Here is a 21,657-nt window from a genome sequence, read left to right on the forward strand (position 1 = left end):
AGCAGACCCACTAGTCTGCAGCTGGGGTCTAGTGTCCACTTTCTTATGCCTGAGGGTTGGTGTGGCTCATGTTGCAGAAACAGCTCTAATGATAGTTTAGGTTGTGAGCTGGACAACTTGGCTAAATTAGCACTGGTATAAAAAAGCTGAGGTTTGCAGTTTCCTGGTCTTGGGGGACCTCGCATTTCTAAAGCAAAGTTCACTGGGGATTGATACAGGGGAGCCTGGCTGCATTTCCAGCACGCGAGGCTCCCGTGGCCACTGCTTTAGCGTCCCTTTCCTGCCCTCACTCACAACACCAGCGTCCACCAGAGAGGAGCTCTGGGGTTTCCTTCCTCGGGGCTCTGTCGCCTTGCCCATGTCCTCCCAGACCAACAGACACTGCACAGAAAATCAGCGCGTGGAAACCACAGCTCATCTTTTTCCCACACATGCATATAATGAAGCATTCCAGCTCCCCAAGCCAGCCCCTTCCTACTGGGAATTCTGCAGGAATGAATCAAATTACAGTATTTCCCCATAATGCTGATTTCATAAGAATTAAATTTCCTAGCAGTCAATGCACTCTCTCTCCCTCCCTCTTTCTCTCTCTCTCTTTCCCTCTCTCCTTCCCTCTCCCTCTCACATGTTATACACCAATCGCTTACCCTAAATATCTTTGAGAATTACATCAGCTTTACCATTTTGAAGAGTCCACCTGGGACTGCCTTTTTGTCCATGCTATTCACTATTGGAAAACATCAAGCATAGTTTTCCTCTTCTCCGCCCCTCAGTGATGTTACAGGTTGCACACTCCCTAAGAACCGGGTTTCTAGCCAGGACAAGGCGACAGCATCTTCCCAGGATTCTGAGGAGCAGCTGGCCCCCTCTCAGGCTCAGCCCTGGGTGACACTGCCACTCCCCGTGGCTGAGATGCAGGCCTGGTCTGCAGCACGTCCCCAGTACGCCTGGTGGCACTATCACAGACTGATCAGGCAACATCCCAAGTGAGTGGGGGGCGCAGGCTTAAAGAAAAGAGACCAGTGGGATGATTTTAGGGCTCCAGGAGGATCAATCCCTCTAGAAGAATTTGAGATTTTCAGAGGCTGAGATCAAGAACTTCTCTGTGCAGCCCGTATTTATTTGGTTGTTAAACAAGGGAAGGGGACAGAGTGGGAAGTGTGGGAACAGCAGGAGCTGGAGAGCGGACTCAAGGACTTCTCCAAGTGATACACTGCTTTAATTTAGAGCGATCTTACCTCCAGGTCGACTCTCCCCACAGGCCCGAGACACCTGCAGCTACAGTCTCTGTCTAGTTAATTGGGTTTGGAGCGAGGCATCCTCAGCTGTGGCTCTGTCTTGTCCTTTGAGGCATCACGGCATCACAGGCTCGGACCAGTGACTCAGAGAGGTTCACTTACTGTGAATCCACTGCCCATCTCCAGCGAGGGGCCTCGGCCTGGGACAGACTCACAGGGGAACTTGGAAGCCAGTGGGTTCATTTTCTGTCCTGCCCAGAACTGCTTCGAAGTGGTCTCCATCACAGTGCTGAGAAAACCACCACACAATCACCTGGTCACTTGTAGTGACCACTCATAGGTCACTCTCAGAAGATGTGCCTTCACATGGCCCCAGGCGCCAACCCCACGCCAGCACTGCTCTTCTGGGATCTGCCCTGCAAGCCTCAAGATGTCTTTTACCACTCTGTGCATCAACCCATCCCTTTGTCGTAGAACTACCACAATTGATCGTTCCTGCTGGCAAACAAACACACCGCCCAAAACAAATGCGCAGGCAGGACCAGCTTGGCGCTGACCCCAGAACCCCAGCTTCCGGATAAACGGAAGCCGTTCCACAGTTCCGCCAGCTACAGGCCTTACAGTTAACTGCCTCAGGAAAATAGAGCTCGACTTCGGGATCATTTTATAAATTCCTTTAAATCAGACGTAGCCGACACAGCAGGCACACGTGTTCGCACGTGCCTTGCTGTGCAGGCTGCACATCTGCCGCACTTCGCTGACAGGACAGCCAGGTTTTGCTCTGTTGCTGCCGCTCTGTCAGGGAGCAGCGGAGATCTGACTGACTCTGGGGTGTCTCTGCCCTCGCCCAGGTCGCCGCCCATTGGAGGGGTTTGGAGGCCACAGCCCACTTCTCTCAGGGGACAGGAGAGAGACAGGGCAGCAGAAGAATATTTCTCTTTCTGTCCAAATTCCTGCTTTTCCAGTTTCCTGCATTTAGTCCTTCCAAGTCAAAACCAATCTGGTGATCCAATTATACAGAATCAAATCCTAGGCTTAGATTGAGCAGTCCCGTTGACCTAATCTGAATGCTGAACATGCCTTTCACGTTAATTGAAACTTACTAAGAAGGTATTTTAAACGAGAGAGATGGTTAATCCCAGAAAATCAGCTTTCTAGTTAAATGTCATAGAATGAAAGTCTTTCCACTTTTTGCTCTAAGATGAGAAACCCAAGATGCAAGTGCATTTCTCAGTTTGCAGCTGCCCCCAGCCCGGCACTGCTCGGCAGCACAAGGACCCCAGCCACGGGGCTGGAACGCCAGTGATCCCAGAGCGATGGCACGACGCGATACAGAAGCTGTGAGCCACGAAGAAAACTCTGCTCCCTCTGTACTTTCCACGCGGCATGTAATGAAAAGCACATCATGCCGAATGTTGGGGTTTACACCTAAGTACTTTTTATTAAGAAGAAAAAGAAACTGAGCTGCTATTATTTCAAGGGCAGCCATAACAGGCCTGGGTTCTGGTGTGGAAACACTGTATTTATCATGTATTGTGCATCTGGTGATTCAGGCATGTGAGCCCTCACGGTGATCTGATATAGATGCAAACCCTTTCACCAGATTGTTTTAGCAGGAAAGAAAAACCCAAATGCACTAATTAACATCTGATGTGCAGCTTTGCAAACACAAATGCAATATTTGTGTTCAAGCACTGACAGTAATGACTGTGAACTATGCTATTAATGTCTGGTTTAAAGATGCTTGTGGTGGGGCCACGTCTGGAATGACACACATAAAAACTGCATCAGACAAAACAATATCGAAGAGCCCAGTAGGAGAACGGAAAAGCTGCACTCAGAAGAAACACGTGTTTTTTTTTTTTCCCTGTAGATCAAAATTATTCTCAAAAACAGTTCCAGACACTATCACTTTCAATCAGTCAGAGGTGAAAAGATCCTCTGAGTGTCTCGCATCTCGGAGGGCAGGAGCGGCCCTGGACGGCCTCCAAATCCCGCTCGCTCACCGTCAAGGGCGCTCCATGCCCGGGACTGGCACAGCAGGAGGAGGTGGGGGTGTCTGGGGGTGTCTGGTGATTTCACATCTGAAGAGCTAACTTCACCCCGGAGAGCTCGATTACAGTTTAAATAAATAGGTTCTCTGCTAGCATCTCAGCTCCCCCATTCAGTGCCTTTTCCCCTGAAAACCTGCTCAGCGCCAGACCTTCACAGGTTGCTGGACAGCAAGGCACGAAGAAGACGGAGGTGAGGCGAAGCTGGTCTTTGCTTCAGGTAAGGAGCACGGCCAGGCACCAGACTTGGGACTCCTGTCCGTGACTGCAGCGGGAGCAGTCAGCTGCCGTCCCTCTGAGTACGGAAAACGCCTGAGAACACGTATGTGTGGGGAGAAACTGCAGCTGACACCAGACATTCGTGACGACAGTCTGCAGGCAAACAGAACTGCATGGTGGTAAGTATCGAGGCCACAGCAGGTGAGGGGCACCAGGTGAGGCACTGGGCTGCTCCCCAGGCTCCACCTCTGGGACCCACTCTGCGACATGGCTGTGATGCTCCCGCGCCAGGCTGAAGCCAGAGCTCACCCTGTCTTGCAGGCCACAGAAGTGGGTCTGTGCAGTGAAGCCAGCCAGAGTTTTCCCTGCATTTTAAAAGATGCATCAATTAAGGCCATTCACACACTATAGCAGAGAGCAATGTTGAAATTATCCCTCTATGTTTAGAGTGCTAAAATATAGAAGAATCAAGTCCCTAGGAACAGACCCCAAAGCGTCAGCTGTCTCTGCTCTGCCCTACACACGTTCCCCACGAGCTGGCCGCCTGCAGACTCTTAGCAGGAATCTGGCTGAAACGGTTCTGTGTGTTTGGCACTGACGAAGACTGTTAGCTATCTCTGAGCTCACTTTTTCCCCGATTCAAAACATAAACGTGTTCACTGAGAGAGCCTCACTGCCCCTTGGGGACGTGCACACTAATCTGTCACAAGGCTGTTGGCACCCATCATTTCTATTTAACTTTTCAGCAAAAAGATAAACATAGCAAAAAAAAAGATTTTCTGATTTGGTGGAAAGAACGGAGAAATACGTTGGGCAATACTGGCATAACAAAAAAAGGTTAAGGAAAAAATACGAGTATGGTCATTTAAAAGGCCAGACAGACATGCATAAGGTCATTTCATTCATTATTTACTTATGTATTTATTGTGTCAGGAATTGAGCTCAGGACTCACACAGGGGCTTATGCCACTGAGCTATATCCCCAGCCCTGTAAAGCCATTTTAAAAGGGGGAACACTATTATTCACAACTAAATTCATTGAAAAGGTAGATAAATAACATTTCCATCCTAAAGAAAGAGATGATATAAATTCTATTTCAATGGATATTACTTCAAAAGATGAAAACAGACTTTAAAAATTCTAGATTAAAAAATTCTAGACAAAATTTCTAGATAAAAAATTTTAAGGGAGAATATGCACAATTACAGTAACATAAGATTTCCGTAAGAGAATTAGATCCTAATTACTACCTAGTTTGTAAAACCTCGGCCACGAGTTAGTGCCCCTAAGCACTTGACGTTTCTGCCCTGAGACTGCTTTATTACCCTGCTCTCAGAGTGAGGCCCGGTGGTCTCCGCCTGACCTGGGTGGCTCAGGGTTTCCAGGCTCCCTCCTCAAATGCAGCGCCCACCCTTCATCAGCAACAGGCGTGACAGGAGGCCCCTGGGGAAGGTGCTACCCCTTCCTCATCACGGGTCTTCCCTGGAGCCCAGCCGGATGAGTGCACTGAACCCTGCTGTACCAGGGTCACCAGACTGAGCCTGCAGGAGGTGGTGATGGGGATCACGAGATTCACCGAGAGAAATTACAAAACTCAGCTGGAATCTTCAGGAGGTTAAAGATGTTTTCTTTGTACATATGTGTTACCGATAAAACACGTATTTCAGAATACTGAGCTCACACTGCTTCTACCATGACACCCTTCCACCTTGAGGCTGCGGTTCACCCGCTGCTGCTGAAGCCCTCTCTTTCCCGTGGCTGGCACCCCACTTCTCATCTCTCGACGCTGCCTTCACCATGATCCCCAACTTGGAGGGTCTCATCCAGAACCAGGACTGGACCCACCCAGAACCCTCACTGCCCCGCCTTGTCTATTTCTGTGTTGATGGTCGCCCTTATGTCTCCCTTCACCTGGTGCAGTTCACATGATTTTCTTTTATTTCCTTCCAAAGCTTGTTATTTATCGTCTCTCCACTGTTTTCCCCAAATACAGTATAAATTTCTGGCAAGGATAGAGATTCTATTTTGCCTACTGATGATCTCTCCTGGCAGGTTATTTAATGAATCTTTGGTACATCAATTCATTAACTATAAATTCTCTCTATATAGATTATATTTTCCATATCTAAAAATTCTTCCGAAACCTCATGAGACATATTTAATTAATCATTACTCAAATACAATACATTTACATTGTTTGTAGTGTTTATTATTATAATGTTTCAATGAATATATTTGTGCAAAAGTATCTATGTCTAGAGAAAGCAAGCCCAGTCTAGGAACCAGCGCCATGCGTGGGCCACTGCTGGACTGGAGCAGACAGAACCAGCCTCTCCCCGTGAGTCAGCGCCATTGGTGGACAGGGGCAGAGAGAACAAAGCCATACCAGCAAACAAGCCCAGTCTAGGGACCAGCATCACATGTGGGTCCCCACCAGACTGAAACATCCAGACAGACCCCAGCCCCCTCCATGGGCTGGCAAAGCCCTCACCCCACCCCCACCCCCATCCACCTGCTGTAAGCGACTGGATCATCCAGAGGAACACGGGCTGTGGTGACAGCTATGGAGGTGAAATGCAGTGGATACCTGTGAGGCTTTGATGCTTCACTAACACTGCAGGCCTAGGGACAGTGGTCCGATCACAGACTCAGAGGACAGCGGTATTCAGTGTGACATCTAGGGGGGATCTCCTTCTGAGGGTTGCAGCCATTGTTGACTCCCTAGGTCTTGTTCTGGAAGTCCTATATCATTTACACTGTTTTGTTGGGTTGGGTTTTATTTTCTTTTGTGTTGTCTGATTATGTTTCAAACAAGCTATTCAACGATAGCAAGATATATTATGGCAGCAATTTTGGATTTACTATTGGCTTGTTTTGGAGTCCTTTATTACATTCCTTGTCTTGTTTTCATTATTTCTGTCCTATTCTGTTCTGTTTGACCTTTACTATATCTGAAGTTATCTGCAGCTATTTTGAAGACATCAAAAGGTATTATGGTAACTATTGTTGATTTCATAATGCTTTAAAGTCCTGTATCTTTTACACTGATTTGTTTTGATTGGTTATATTCTGTTTTATCCTCTTTTAAAAAGTATCTATGTATCTTATTATCGCCTTAGGATTTATCGCTAGCTCTAGAATTGCTGAGAGGCAATCACCTTCATTTTTAGTCTGGGTACACATCCCACCTCACTTCTAAAACACAGCGATTCATACTACCTTTGGCTATATGAGTGTCTCTAACTACATAGTCATTGGTATTAAACATGATCTTTATTTTTTTCAAGGTACATTTACTAGAAAAGTTATGAAATCTCCTCATATCTTTTCTTAAGAAATTAGAAATAAAAGACAGAATAAAACAAATAGAAGAAAACAATAAAGATAGAGAACACAATCTCATCAAACTGTCAATATCATTTTTCATAAAGATTAACATTTTGATTCTTACATTTCTGTAGAAATGGAAAGACTCAGAATAGACTAAACAGCTTTGATAAAGGATAAAATTAGAGCTCCAACCCTCCCCAATCCACGACTTATCACAAAGTTACCTCAGTTGTGAAAAACAGCACTGATATCAAGATAGGTGTTGTAGTCAGGGTTGTACACAGAGAACAGTTAGGATCAAGACATGGAGTTTATAATATTGTTTTTATAATGGTCACCGGAAGTTAACACAGGAAAATGCAGGAAATCTATCTGCAACACCAAAGACATAGATTATTAAGTCAAGGGCCTAAATCCCACAGCAATGGCCCACATGAGTCCAGATAAAATCCCAGAGCTCAGGACAATGCCTCCCACGAGTCCAGTTGGAGGTCCAGAGCCCACAAGAAGGACTCATGCCAGTCTCTTTTACGGATCTGTGTCGGGAAGACCCAAGGGTCAGCGGTGGAAGCCAGAAAGTCTATGCCAGCAGGATGAAGGAGCTGTGCTAGTGGGATGAGGGTTCTACGCTGGAGCCGAGAAGTCACACTCACAACAAAGACCAGGGCTGTCCTGAAAGCACCACAGCCATCCTCAGTGACATGGAGGCCCGAGCTCCTCCGACGACAAGCACAGTGGGGTACATGCCAGGAAGCAGCGTGACGAGTTCATCCTGGAGACCAAGCAGCACATTTCTTCCCCTCCGGAGCCAGGAAGCAATGCTCGATGTGAGGACCAGAGCTTCTCCAGGAGAACCAACAGCTCAGACAGCAACTCGTAAGAGAACCCACAATGCCTCCTTCTTCTCCACCTATTTATCCTGACAACTTTCCTCAGGTGGAGCATCTTCGCTCAATGCCATGCTGATGTAATCCAGCTGGGTAAGTTGACCACCAGTTCTTAATGCATAACAATAGGCAAACCACCAAAGCACCAATACAAAGACCCAAAGTAGATATCTATGTAACAGATAATTGATTTTTGGCAAAGATGCAAAAGCCATCAAACAGAGAAAGGATTGTACCCTCAATAAATATACCAGAACAACTGGATATCCACATGCAAAAAATCCCAAATCTTACAGCACATCAGAAATTTCTTAAGACATCCAAAAGTCAACTCGAAATGGTCACAGTGGGGTAAAGCAAAGGCAGGTGTGGCCTGAGTCCTTGCTTTGGCTGAGGTCATTTGCTTTGGGACAGAGACTGGGACAAGCTGTAGAAGGGAAGGGGGCACCTACAGGGGTGTTCAGTGAAGAGAAGGGCTGAGTTTGCTTCTGAACAGGCCACGTGCAAGACACAGGAGGCCACTATGCTGCTTTTCTTTTTAACTGTCTCAAATATTTTTTATATACACATACATACACATATACATGATTTTTCTTTCTGCTTGTCACACTCGTGAAACAATATGTTTACACATGCATGTCTTATTTATTTCACGAATAAGTATTTTCTCAAAGTGTATCCATTTACCTATAAAAGTGTCCGATTTATCATTCTTTATGGCTGGATAGTATTTCATTATATAGAAATACCACATCTTTTTTATCTGTTCCTCAGTTGATGGGCATTTAGGTTGTTTCCAAGGTCTGGCTATTATAAACTGTGCCGTTACAAACATGGGTACACACATATTGCTGTGATATGATGTCTTCAGCTCTTTTGGGAAGATACCAGAAGGGGAATAGCTGGGTCGAATGGGACCTCTAGTCCTATTTTTTTTTTTTTTGAGGAATCTCCACACTGATTTCCACAGTGGTTGCACCATTCTGCACTCCCACCAACAGTGGAGAAGGGCTCCTTTTACCCCACATCCCCTCCAGCATTTGTTATTGGTTGATTTCTTAATACTAGCCCTTCTTTCTGGGGTGAGGTAGAATCTCAGTGTTGTTTTCATTTGCATTTCTCAAATGACCAGCGCTGTTGAACATTTTTTAATGTATTTATTTGCTTAAAAGTGACCTTTAAACAATCATCTTTAAACACTTTTGTGGCAGTTTTAGCATCAAGGTTTAACTTAGTATTTGCAGGTTTTGTTGAAATTTTCCATAGAAGTCAAAAATCCCTAGAAGGAAAATTAGACAAAAAAAAAAAATCTCAGAAATCTCCTGGGGTTGTTCATTTCAAATCAAGCAATCTAAATGGAGTGATGATGGAATGAAACACAGAGCATTCCAGCTGGGGGTGAGCTGTAGCTCTGCAGAGAGCAGGGAGCAACATTTCCTCCGGCTTAACCAACTACACATCAAGTTCGTTCTTGGCAGACAAAGTACAAGTAGTGATACTATTAGAGGTGTTCTTTAATTCAGATGTTAAAGGTCTCCCCAAATACCAGCCCATTTACTCAACAGAAAAACACAACAAGAAACACATTCTTCAGGGCTGGGGATTTAGCTCAGTGGCAAAAGCACCTGTCTGGCAAGCATGAGTTCATGAGATCGGTCCTCAGTACAAAAAAAAAAAAAAAAAAAAAATTACATTATTCAAGTTTGTTTAACCTAACTCGAAAGCCAGTGATTTTACTTTTAACACTGACACACCTCCTCAGAACTCTGGTCCACGTGCCTGACCGCTGGTTGCCCCACCCCGCCGGGTCCAGGACTGCCTACATGTGTGGTGTAGCCTCTCTTCTCTTTAGGAGGCTCAGATTAGAAGCCAAGAAATAGACATCTGAAAATTTAGTCATAAAGTGACACTGCTCTGTGTGAGGCAAATCACTGGAGATTACGCAGGCAGAGCGCAACTGTTCCTTCCTCTTCTAACAGAGCACAGAATGAGAAACATCTAAGTAACATTTTCACAGATCTCCACCCGCCCTTTTAGGACTGGCTGGACACTTTACAGACATTATTTCACCTTCGGAGCAGACACCACCACGACTCCATGCTCCAGCTGGGAAGCGGCTCCCCAAGATGACAAGCCCCACGGCAGGGCTGGCTCTGGCTGGAGGAGGTGGTGGCTCAGGTTTGCTTAGGAGCAGGGTTCCAGGCTGGTCCCCCGGGCCTGTGTGCTCCTGATGCAGAGGCTCGGGATGGAGCACGGTTTCTTAGGCTTCCTGGGTACCTGGCAGTTTAGCAACGGCAAACGCTGACCACAGCATGACTTTTGAACACTATAGAAGACACTTGAGAATGAAAGAATGAATATTCAAATAAAAGATCCTAGGGTGCTGGGGTGCAGGTAGTGGGGCCCAGAGTGAGGATGGAGCCACACAGGGCCACAACGGGAGCCCCTAGGAGGAGCCCCTTGCCTGCTGCTTGTGCTACCTGTTCTTGAAACTTCCCTGTACCCCATTTCCAGCTGTAAACACCACCTGGGCCACACTGGATGCTCCACTCCTGACACCCCTCCCTGCCCACTAGGGCATCCGCATCACACCAGATAAGGCCACGTGGCCACCGGTGGGGGCCCCAGGATCCTGCCCTGTGCTCAGAGCTGCACTTGGGCCCACCCCCAGGGTCACACTGAGACTTGCTCCTAGAATCTCCATATTGTTCTGGGGCCCCACTGGAACATGATAGTGCTTCTAGGGAGCTCAACAGGGCTGGAGTGTGAGTCAGACCCTGGGGCACCACCCTGGGCTTCCCTGCAGGGATCACCAGGTGCTGTTGTCATGATGAGGACTGTGGAGCAGGGGCAGCTCCCAGGCAGGATGAAGAGCACAGAGGTCCCTCCATCTCCCAGAGAGACTGGCTTCTGGGGCAGGTGGGTCACCGATGAGAAGTACATCCTAGCTGGGACCCAGCCGGACCAAATTCTCAGCAAGGACTAGGTAGTGAGAAATCTCAACAACGCCAGATCAAAATTAGGCCTAGTAACATAAAACAAAGCATAACATTATGTCACAGTGGTGGCTTAGTTACTTCTTCATTGCTGGCACAGAATACTGCCACCTGCAAGTGACAGGAGGGAAGGCTTACATCAGCTCACAGTGTGTAGAGGGCTCAGTGTTGGCTGCTCCAAGGCAGGGCAGCGTGGCAGGGGGTGACAGAGGAACAGTTCGTGGCAGGCAGGCAGGAGGCGGCAGGGCAAGCAGCAGCAGCCTGCCTTCTCCCTCCCTTTTAACTCATTCAGGCCACAAGCCTGTCGTGGTGCCACCCACACCCTGGGTGAGCTTCCATCATCCACGCCCAGACGAGCCGTTCAGTCTCACACACTGCTAATTCCGGCACCACACGTCCGAGATCCAGCCACTGAGGAAAAGCCCCATCTATGAGTGCGTGAGGCTTTGGGGGGACCTCTAGACACACCTATAACGGAGCAAAATATGCTGAACATAAAGTGCATCACCGTGGTTAAAGTGACACATTCTAATTACGCACTTCGTAGACAAAGTTGACATTGTTTTGCAGACATGACCACAAAAGCATGATGTATACAACTTATAAAAATCAAAGTTTGAGCACAATTAAATTTTTCTTCGAGTGGGTCTCATAATAAAGTTTTCCCTTTGGCAAGGAGGTGTGGGTCCCTAACCCATGACAAAACTGACTTCAAGGGGAAAGTGCACCCAAAGGTTAATGGAATTGCTTGCTTGCTTGCTTTTGAGACAGAGTCTTGAAGTTGAGTCCAGGATGGCCTTGAACTCACTATGCAGCCCAGGATGACCTCAAACTCGTGGCAATCCTCCTGTCTCAGCCTCCCTAGTCCTGGAATTACAGGAGTGCACCTCCGCACCCGGTGGTCACTTTATAATAGCTCCAACTTGCATATAATGTTAGGACACATGAAAAGTCATGAGTGGGAGGACTGGATCCTCACTGCCCACCACAGCAGCCCCCCAGCTGCCCATGACACTGTTAACTATGATTTTAAATAATTACACTTCAGTTTTTCAGTTGCACTTTCCACCTTCCAAGTGCTCAGTGACCACAGGGTTGAGGGCCCTCCATACGGGTCAGCGCAGACACGAGCCAAGTCCTCACCACAGGGAAAAAAAGGGAAGGAGAAAGAGAGAGCAAGCCTCTTTCCCTCCCTACCCTGTGTGCAGGGTGGGCGCAGGGTAGGCACAGCACTCCCAGCCCTCGGCAATGAACCAATCACAAATGCTAGATTCAGCTGTCTACCAAAGGCCCACCCCGTGACTGTATGAGGCTTCTGGGGGACACCCAGACACAAACCATAACACATCCTTCTGTTACTTCTGATACCTGAATTCTCAGTACCCGACTTCACTCTCTTCTGGAGGACTGTGTCACATGACATCTTCTCTAGGGTGGGTTCAGCCTGCAGTGGGCTAGGACAGTGATGGCCTCTATCTTCCCCACACTTACCAAGGCAAGGAAGGGGTCACCACGTGCTGGAAATGAGTGCTGGGTTTAACACCACCAAGACCACGTGGTGCTCCTTGAGGAAGCCTGGGGCCAGGTCCACCATGTCAGCCCACACTCAGGATGCCCTCCTGCCTTGAGGCCTGAGAGTGGGTCCCCAAACAGATGAGCCCCACAGCTGTGCCTGCTTTTCCAGAGGAGTGCAGAGCTGGCTCATGCTCTCAAGACACACAGGACCTGTCCCGTCCGCACTTCATCCAAAGACCAGGTGAGTTTGGCGCTCACAGCTGGCAAGGTTTTCCCAAGCTGTTATCAACTGTTCTGCTCTCCTGTTTCTCTAGTCCTGTTCTGAAAAGGCTGATCTAATGGCAACACTTTTAAAGTCATAATAAATACATGTGCGTTTATACCCAGCGGAGTGTAAAAAATGATAAGCTTGTGTCATTTGTAGGGAAATGGCTGCACCTTGAGGCCAGAATGCTAAGTGAAATAACTTGGACAAAAACTTAAATGTCATGTAGTTTCCCTTTATGAACTATGTATATATATAATATGGCCATATAAAAGACAGGTAGCAGGAAAAAAAGACATTGCAATCCAGCACACAAAGTGTACCTTGACTTTGGACAATTGTCTTACATATTTAGATGCTTTTTGGCCTATTAGTCTGGCTTTCAGTCTGCATGTGTGATAATTAACTTTATCAGGTCTTATAAGATAAATAACTGAATCTGACGCTGGGAAATAAAAGGACGAGGGAGGGGGAAAGAAGGGAATTGAAGTGTGTCGTGACCTGCACCAACCCCCAAATGTGAACGCAATCCTAATGCACCGCAAACATGGACTAAGAAGAGAAGAAAGAAAAATAGGTAAATAAAATGTATTTCTCAGACCTTCGTGGCTGGCTGACACTCTTTACAACTTTCTTTACAACGACGTTCAGCGCTTTCAGCCGTAGCTCTGGAGAGCCCCGTGAGTGGCGCAGAGGAGGCCAGGCAATGAGCTCCCCGCGTGTGGAGAGGGCGGTTCCTGCTCCCTGCCTGGCCGCTTTCTCCGAGTGGCTGGCTGCAGTGTGTGACCGGGACGTCCGCAGGCGAAGAGCCGCAGGGGACCTGTCCCTCAGAGCATCTGCCGGCCCTGGCCGACGCCACTGCAGCCCAAGGTGGAGGTGAAGGCCGGTCCCCTCCCGGGCGTCTCCATCAGAGCCCGAGGGCCCCTGGAATCAATGAGTCAGAGCTGCACGTTAAACAGACTCCGCTTCAGCAGCTCACGGAACGTGGCTCGCCAGCTCCATCTCGCTCCGCGTTTCAAGCCAGCCAAAATGCGCAATTTGGAAGTGACAGCGCGCCTGCGGCTGCCTTTCCTCCAGGACCTGCCGGCATGTGTGGCCATCACCCTAATCCTACACCAGAACTCGAGGCATGCTCAAAGAAGGATCAAATATTTTCAGAAGCAAATACCAATCAGAAAGAATTTTCCAACCTCTAGCACCTCAGACTGAAAGTAGAGGGAGGAAAGAAAAAGCACAAAATCTAAAAATTAAACTGGGTGCTAGACTTGAAATCCTGCAAGCATCCTCTAGTTATAGTACAGCTCTCTTAATATAGCCAAGTTTTTTGTTTAGCTGATTTTTTTATTTAGGTATTTTTTAATGAGAAGGGAGGAAAATCTTTACCAGAAGTGATAAAAATCATTCAGATGGTAAAACAGATAGCCCTAGAAGTTTTTGCCTAAATTCATACACATATCTAAAATAAAACTGGCCGGTTACTCTTGCGATGGTGCCTTGGAAAGAGCGGCTTTTGAAACCACGGCGTGGCAGGGATGCTACCCTGCCTCTAATTAAGTACAGACGAGGAAGAATTATTCTCTGTGGAGTCTAGGGAAGGGGTGGTAGAAATTTCTCTCTTTGCAATTCAAAATTATTTTAAAGATAGAACATTTCTTTTCCAATGTCTTCATTAAACGGAGTTGTTAAGAATTGTCTCCAACCGTCCCGGAAGAGTACAAAGCTAAGCAGTATTCCTACCCCATATGCTCGGCTTTGAAGTGTGAAGCTGTGACCGTCCCACCAGATCTTACACCACCATCAAAGCCGGCTCATTACGCCCAGCGTGCAGAGTTAAAGCGCAAGGCCCTCCGCGATCCAACACAAACACTGCATTGACAAAGCAACCGCAATGGTCCTCCCCCACATGGCTAGAACGCAAAGAAATTCTTACCATATGTACACATGCACGAGATACAGAGATTTATTGTGCTAGAACATCATTGAGAAGTACATTAAACATGCTGACTAGAACTGGGTGTTATTCTACGGGACTGGAAAATAAAATGCAGCTGATCTCATGATGAAGGCAGAAACATTAGGCTGGAAGATGAGATCACGTGCAGTTCCTCAACTGCATTCTTACCGACACATGCATCGCCTGTTCTTTCTTGAGATAGCGGAAAATAATTGGGAGAGCAAAGCTATCGCACATCCCTGGATGCTACTGTTTATTCTGTCGCACTTCACACCAAAGGGACAAACAAGCTCACAAAGGTACCATGCTGATGGCAACATCGATGGTTCGAAATGACGCGCCTTGCTCAGAAGGGAATTTTCATTCGCATCCATGAGTCGTTCACAGCAGTAAAAAATAAAATGCAAAGGAAAATGTGTCATCTATTATGGAAATAAGGTCAGGACAAGCCCTTGATTGATCTTCGTGTCAAAACCCTTCATGTGAGCTCTGGAGAAAGCTTTGCATTTGTGCACACAGCTGCTCAAGATGTTCCCTGCCGCACTGTATGAAAACTGGGAGGCAACCTGTACATTTACATACGGGGGGGACAGGTAAAACCTGATATGTCAGACTGTGACAGTCAGACAGCAGTTCACAGGACTGAGCTGGATCTAGATGCAGTTGGTTTCCAGGACGTTCCACCTAATGAAGTGTGAGAATTACAGCATTTGGATCACAAACACACACAAGAAGTCCTCTGTCAGATTTGTGGGTACACAGTCGGCCCCCCATGCCTGCAGGCTCCCCATCCACAGCTTCAACCAGCCATGAATTGCCAGGGTCTGGGAAAGACTGCATCTTCACTGAACCTGTGCAGACTTTTGTCTTGTGGTTAGTCCTTAAAACGATGCAGCGCGGCAACCACTCACAGTGCATTTGCCTTGTGTCGGGGATTGGGACACGCTAGGGTCTACACGAGCACCATGCCAGGCAACACAAGGGAACCGATCACACTGGGTCTGCTGCCACAAGAGTTCCTGGTGCAGTTGCCCGTGGAGGATGAGGGGCCGCCCTGCACAGACACCCACAAGACAGTGCAGGAGACTTTGGATCGGGTCACACTGTGCTCAGGCCACCGGGCATCACGGGGAGTGGGGCTGATTCAGTCAGCCGGGCATAAGGGTGGTGACGGAGGTGAATCTTAACTTTACCTGCAGTGCTTAAAACTGTGGACAAGAGTGAAGGAAACCTTCAGGCAAGGTCTAATCACAGTGAGGATCCCTCGTTCTGCACTTTCTCGGTGGAGAACTGCTCGGTGTGCTCCGTGCTTACAGTCTATTTCCTAGCTGCAGAGTGCAAGTTGGGCCTGGGCTCCATCCCAGTCCCACCAAAAAGGCTGCATGACCATGACCCTCCATGGAAACAGACTGCAAGGGTTCTGGAGATGTCACAGGCATATTTCATGGGCATATTTTGTATCCAGTAATCCAAGAGGCCTCTCCTTTCTTTGCAGGACATATGCTGCTATATTAAGTACTTTGTGCAACATGGTACCTTTCATTTATAAAATAGCATTTTCCTGAGTGGTTTAACATGTTTAACTTACACTGTGCCTGGTAGTTTATTTAATTCTATTCCTTAGTTCTAATAATAGGGATTTTGTTTGTTTGTTTGTGGAGACAGGGTTTCATTCGGGCTGTGCTTGAACTCATTATGTAGCCCAGACTGGCCTTGAATTTCTAGTGATCCTCCTGCCTCAGCCTCCCAAGTGCTGGGATTATAGGTGTGCATCACTATGACTGGCTTCTCTTTAATAACTTTCTTGCATACTGATTTTGCAACTGTGGCTCTGTTGGGGGAGCATATTCTGTTCTATTTCTCTGATGGTCACAGCAGATTTACTGTGAGAAGTGAAGACCAGTAGGCATTCCTGGTGGATGGTCACAGGTGCCTCTCAGCATGACCTCACGCTGTCACTCTGAGATGGGTCATGAGCATTGCCTGGTGTAGTGAATTGGTAGCTAGTGGTCAACTTAACGCCAGCTGAACTGCATCAGTGTGGTGCTGAGCGTGGACGGCCCACCTGAGGATGCTGCCAGCATAAGAAGGAGACCTGCAGAGGAGGAGTAGCCTGTGGGTTCTCCCAAGTGGTGTTTGGAGCCGTTGGTTCTCCTAGAGGAGCTCGTCATGCTGGCTTGCCTGATATTGGAGGAGCTTGAGACCTAGTCTTTGAGAACAGCTTGTGGTTCACTTTGGGGGAGCTCTGGTCCTTACTTTGAGCATCATTTACTGGCTCCAGAGGGGAAGATGTGTGCCGTTCAATCACCAGGAGAAGCTTGTCACTCAGGCTACCTGATATGAACTCTGCTGTTCTCCTGGTTGGAGGAGCCCAGGACCTCCCTGTCACTGAGGATGGCCTGGGGGAACCTGGTCCTTATTTTGAGCATTGCTTCTTGGCTCCAGTGCAGACCCCTCACCCTGCTGGCACAGATCCTTCTGTGGCAGAGACTTTCTAACTTGCACTACTTTGGGCCTTCCCAGCGCAGATCTGTGATCCAGACTTGCCTGAGTCACTATGAGGGCTCCAGGTCTTTGGCCGAATTCATGCAGGTTATTGCCGAGCGATTCAGGCCATTGGTGGATTCTCTAGGTCTTCAGTGTAGACGAATTTCCTGCACTTTCTTTGTATTTGACTCCTTAGGTGACTATTATAGATACTACTATAAAGTATGTGTTCTGCATGTAATTGTTCTCCTTGAAACCCCCGACTGCACAGCTGGCAAGTGGAGAACTGGTGGAGAAGCCAGAAGCCCAGCCGACCCCTCCTGCTCCAGCGTTCAGGCCCTTAGGGTGGAACAGAAAGAACAGGGGCCCACTGTGCTCCCAGCAGATGGGCCCAGCCTGCACCCACGCGGCTCAGCGCCTCTGAGTAGGCCACAAGGAGTCACGGTGACAATGACAGCTGGTTGAGGTGAGGACAGGGCTGCATGTGCACTCAGTAGCGCTCACAGCTGTCCTCTCAAGGGGGTCCCACTCTGGCACTTACAGACGCAAACACTAAACACCCTGAAAAAATCACAAAATATTTCCTGAAAGAAATGGGCACAGCCAGGCATGGTGGCTCACGCCTGTAATCCCAGCACTCCCAGGAGACTGAGATAGCAGGACCGTTGCAAATTCAGGTCTAGCTTAGGTTACAAAGTGAGCTCAAAAACACAAAAAAGAAAAAAAAAAGAAAACAGACAAGAAGTGGGCACCAAGAGACTTGGGCCCGTGCTGCTCAGCCCTGATTCCTCAGCTTTCAGCACTGAGCTTCTCTGTCCACCCACCCAGCATTAGAGCTGGTTGGTCCCTGCTCACCAGAAAGCTATGGCGGGCGTCCCTGTGTGTGCAGCAGGTGGGGCTCCTGCTGTTGCCCTGTCATTGCTAACCTCCGCTCCTCCTCAGAGCCTCTCGCTTTCTCAGGGAGTCTGCAGGAAAGCTGAGAGAACCAGACTGCCCCAAAGGACAGCCATGGGGACAGCCAGGAAGCTTCTCTAGCAACCGCCTGGACTCAGCTTGACAGCACTGTGCCACCCTGAGGTGTGAACTCCCTGATTGCCCAGCAGAATCCAGGCCAGGCTCTGATGCCCAGCCAATTCTACACTGACCAGTGATGGAGTGAGGAACCGCACACCAGGGCCCTGGCACCAGGACCGTTACCTACTCTCTGCTATCAGTGGAAGATAAACCAGGTACATTTGTCTTGGATGCCGTCACTTTTGTCCTCACCAGAATGTGCACCCCTCCTTCTGACCCAAACTACCAGGACTCCCACCCACCTCCTTCAATCCCCTCTGGGGAACAGCGTGCCCTGCCCCTGCCATGCTGCCCACTCTGCAAGGCAGCTCAGCCGGCCTTGCCATCTGCTCAGGGCCGAGGTGTTTCCCCAGATGCAGGATCCCGGCCCTGAGCCTCAAGCAGAGCCTTGTTTGGGAATAGAGTCCTGCAGATACGCTCAGTTCTGATGCAGTCGTAGTGGGCGAGGTTGGGCGCTAATCCAACAAGCCTGGTGTCCTCAGAGAAAAAGGGAGTCAGACACAGACAGCCTGTAGGAAGGTGCTGTGTGAGCAGGAAGTGAGATGTGGGCCAGCCAGGAAGGGCAGAGTCCCCCTCGCAGCTGTCACAGCCCCTGCCCGCCTTGGACACCCTGCTTGGTCTTCTGGCCTCCACTCCCCTCGTCTGTGGCATCCTTGCTGCCCCAGCCCTAACAGCCTGGCCTTGCTCCTGCCCACCTTCACCTTTGACAGGGAGCTGGGGAGGGAAGCCGGGCCAGGGCCCAGGAGGCAGCTGTGGGCAGCAAAACCCCTGACCTCCTGCCCATGTGCGGTCAGAGCTGCCGCTCCTGTCGGGATGGCTCTGTCTTGTGCTCCCTCGGGGTACACCTCGCTACCATTAAACACGTCAGTAATGAAGTGGGATTTCCATTTATCTGCTATGGAACTGGTGCAGATCCGGGAGAGAAAGCAGGCTGTTCAGTACACTCTCCTCCCAAACCCCACTCTGGTCCTCTCGTCCTCCAGGGCAGGAGTGAGGGTCCCTTCTCTGTCTAATTCCACTGCTGTGGTGCTAACCTTGCACCTGCCAAAAGCCAAACAGCATCGCTGGTGGATCCTTCCGCCTCACAGTGACAACCCTGGAACTGCTGAGTTAGAACTCAGAAGGTCACACTCAGGTTAGGGGAGAGACAGGCACAGCTCTGGACATGATCTTACTGTGCATTTCTGGTTAGCCACAGAGGCTGACTTATTTAATATATGTACCTTTAATAGTCATCTAATGACTGATCCAATGATCCCATGTGTGTCTCTGCACAGCGTAGTCCACTAGCGAGAGCCACTGGTCCCGTTCCTGGACCCCTGAGAAACCCATTTGTGCCTCCAAGAGCCACTGGGTGGATGGCACATGCATGCGTGTGGCTGAGGCCTGAGTCTGTCTGTGCCATGCGTATGTAGTGTGCGGTTGCTCCAGGATTTTCTGATCCTGGAAGTCATCATCAGGGATTCAGGAACACGGTCTCCAAGGTTAGAGTGGCCAGGGTCACAGGTCAGCATGGCATTCAGTTACTTGCCATAAATAGCCTAATAAGCCCACATTCTCTAAAGCACCACTAGCAACTACACAAAATAGCAGTCTCTGAGAGCTGTAAAGGCTACTAAACATCAGAAATCCAGAATCCTTAGCTTCAAGTACCTACCTGCCCTGCTGTGCCAGGGCTGCCTTTGCCACTGCAGGGTGACAATTTTTGGCTCCAACAATGACTGAGGGCTTCTTTCCAACTGCTCCAGGTAAAGTAGATGGGACCCCTTCCCCCACTTTTAACTGTAAACCCTATGCACGATACTCAGCTAGGAACAAATATAAAGAATTTACAGGCAGGCAGCAAAGATTTCATGTGCAACACCCATTCACCTCCCCCCCAGGACACTTCTAGGACTTTTATTGATGTTCAGTGACCATCAAGAATGAGACAGACACAGAGCAAGAGCCCACCCAAGGGTGAGCTGTCAAGGTGGTCTCAGCTGTGTTAATTAAGCTGGGACCTGGTCCTGCAAAATGGGCCTCGTGGTGTCCCACTCCTTGGCTCTGCCAAGCGCAGCTGGGTTCATCCACACCTGGTCTCAGGCCTCCCAGGTGCTTGCCCTTCCTCGTGGTACCTCTGTGTCACAGCAGTAACTGTGCCCCTCTTGCGTGTACCAAGCAGGTCGTAATCTGCATCTGTGAACAAGCGGGTAACTGTCCCCCAAGGGTGACCCCAATGGTGAAGTCACTGGAATCCGTCTTCCTAGGTTCAGCACTTTCCAGGGTGTGATGGCCGTGTCCTGTGATTCTTACTAAGTGCTGTGAGTCTTTCCACGCTGTGGCAGTGAGGGCGGGAGGCACAGCAGGAGCCGAGCTGACGAACAAGGACCCAATCCCACGAGGCAGTCTCCGGGCGATCGGAGAACCAGAACACAAAAGCCCCTGGAGCGCAAAGCGGCTCTGGTTGGTGTTCAGGGTCCCGAGGTGCCACATACGCGTCCTCCAAGTCTCAGGATGCATGAGGCGATGTCCACAGGCCGGTGATTCTGGGTAAACTCACTGCGGTTTTATATATTTGAAGAGAAGTTCAAAAAGTAAACCTAAAGAGCTGTCTCTCCATCCATATCACCTCCTTACTCGTGCTTTTCTCTCCTGTCTCCTAAATAATTAACCTCTCTCGCCATGGCACAGAATAAACATTGTTGCCTCAGATGGATGACATTTTAAATAGCTAATTTCCATATAATTTACAAACTTCATAGCAACGGCACTGATTAATTTTAAAGTTGAATGTTCTCAACCTGCCTGAGAGATAGGCAGCCCCGCGTTCCCTGGGAAATCGCTGGGGGACTTGCCAAGGCATCTGGGCGTCAGCTCCCTCCGCCTCCACTTGGTCCTCTCCTGAAAGCTCATGTGTGCACATCAGGAGCCCCAGCCTGGCTCCTGCTCGGGAGAGTTAGTGATGGAGGCGGGGAAGACACATAGGAGCAGGGTGGTCCAGGGAGTCCCGGCACAAGCTGCGTGATGTGCACAGAAAAGTCCAGACACTCAGGCTGCATAGCGCCAGCATGGAATTCTAGCTCAGTTCAAAGGGGAGCATTCCTGTAAATCCGGGATCCAGGGATCCTAAATTTGATGAACTCACTGAAGGATCCAAGATATTTAAAAATCACCAGTAATTAAAGACTTCAGCTAAAGATAAGAGTGTGGACCCATATGTTTCTTCCCAAAAACACCAAGACAAAATGGCAAAAAGATTCCTCGTAGAGCACTAACTCCCTCAAATACACAGCCACAGAAGAAGAGGCACTGCGCTGGGGGAGGGAACAACACATGAGCAGGCGGTGACAGAACAGAGGCAGGCGGCTGAGGGGCAGCAGGGAAGCAAGCTGACCGCGGCCGCAAAGGCCCGAGGAGCAGCAGCTGTGGAAGCCCACCGGGAGGAGGTGAGGGGTGCGCGCCCGGAAGCCTGGGGGAGTCTCTGCGACAGCCGGTCCCCACCCCTGCCTGCAGCCGGTGCCCGCTTCTCCCGCCCTGGAGCATGCCAGAGGCAAACCCGGGTGTCCGGCTGGACATCCTGGGCATTGCTGAAAAGAGAGGTGCTCAGAGAACACGGCGCACTGAGTGCCAAGTCCTCTCAGCCCACGCCTCGGCACTG

General features: G+C 49.0%; 1 long non-coding RNA gene across 1 annotated transcript; it reads right to left on the minus strand.

Annotated features, from left to right (window-relative positions):
• Window positions 1–6,763: 6,763 nt before the first annotated feature.
• On the minus strand, window positions 6,764–12,309 carry LOC134478233 (uncharacterized). The gene is made up of 2 exons (XR_010050724.1): window positions 9,797–12,309; window positions 6,764–9,005 (listed from the first exon to the last, which is right to left on the minus strand). It is a non-coding gene; the product is annotated as an uncharacterized LOC134478233 (long non-coding RNA).
• Window positions 12,310–21,657: the final 9,348 nt, after the last annotated feature.

The sequence above is a fragment of the Cavia porcellus genome, unplaced genomic scaffold (assembly GCF_034190915.1).
Source record: "Cavia porcellus strain 051 isolate PalLab524CR breed Dunkin Hartley unplaced genomic scaffold, mCavPor4.1 scaffold_12, whole genome shotgun sequence".
Lineage (NCBI taxonomy): Eukaryota > Metazoa > Chordata > Mammalia > Rodentia > Caviidae > Cavia > Cavia porcellus.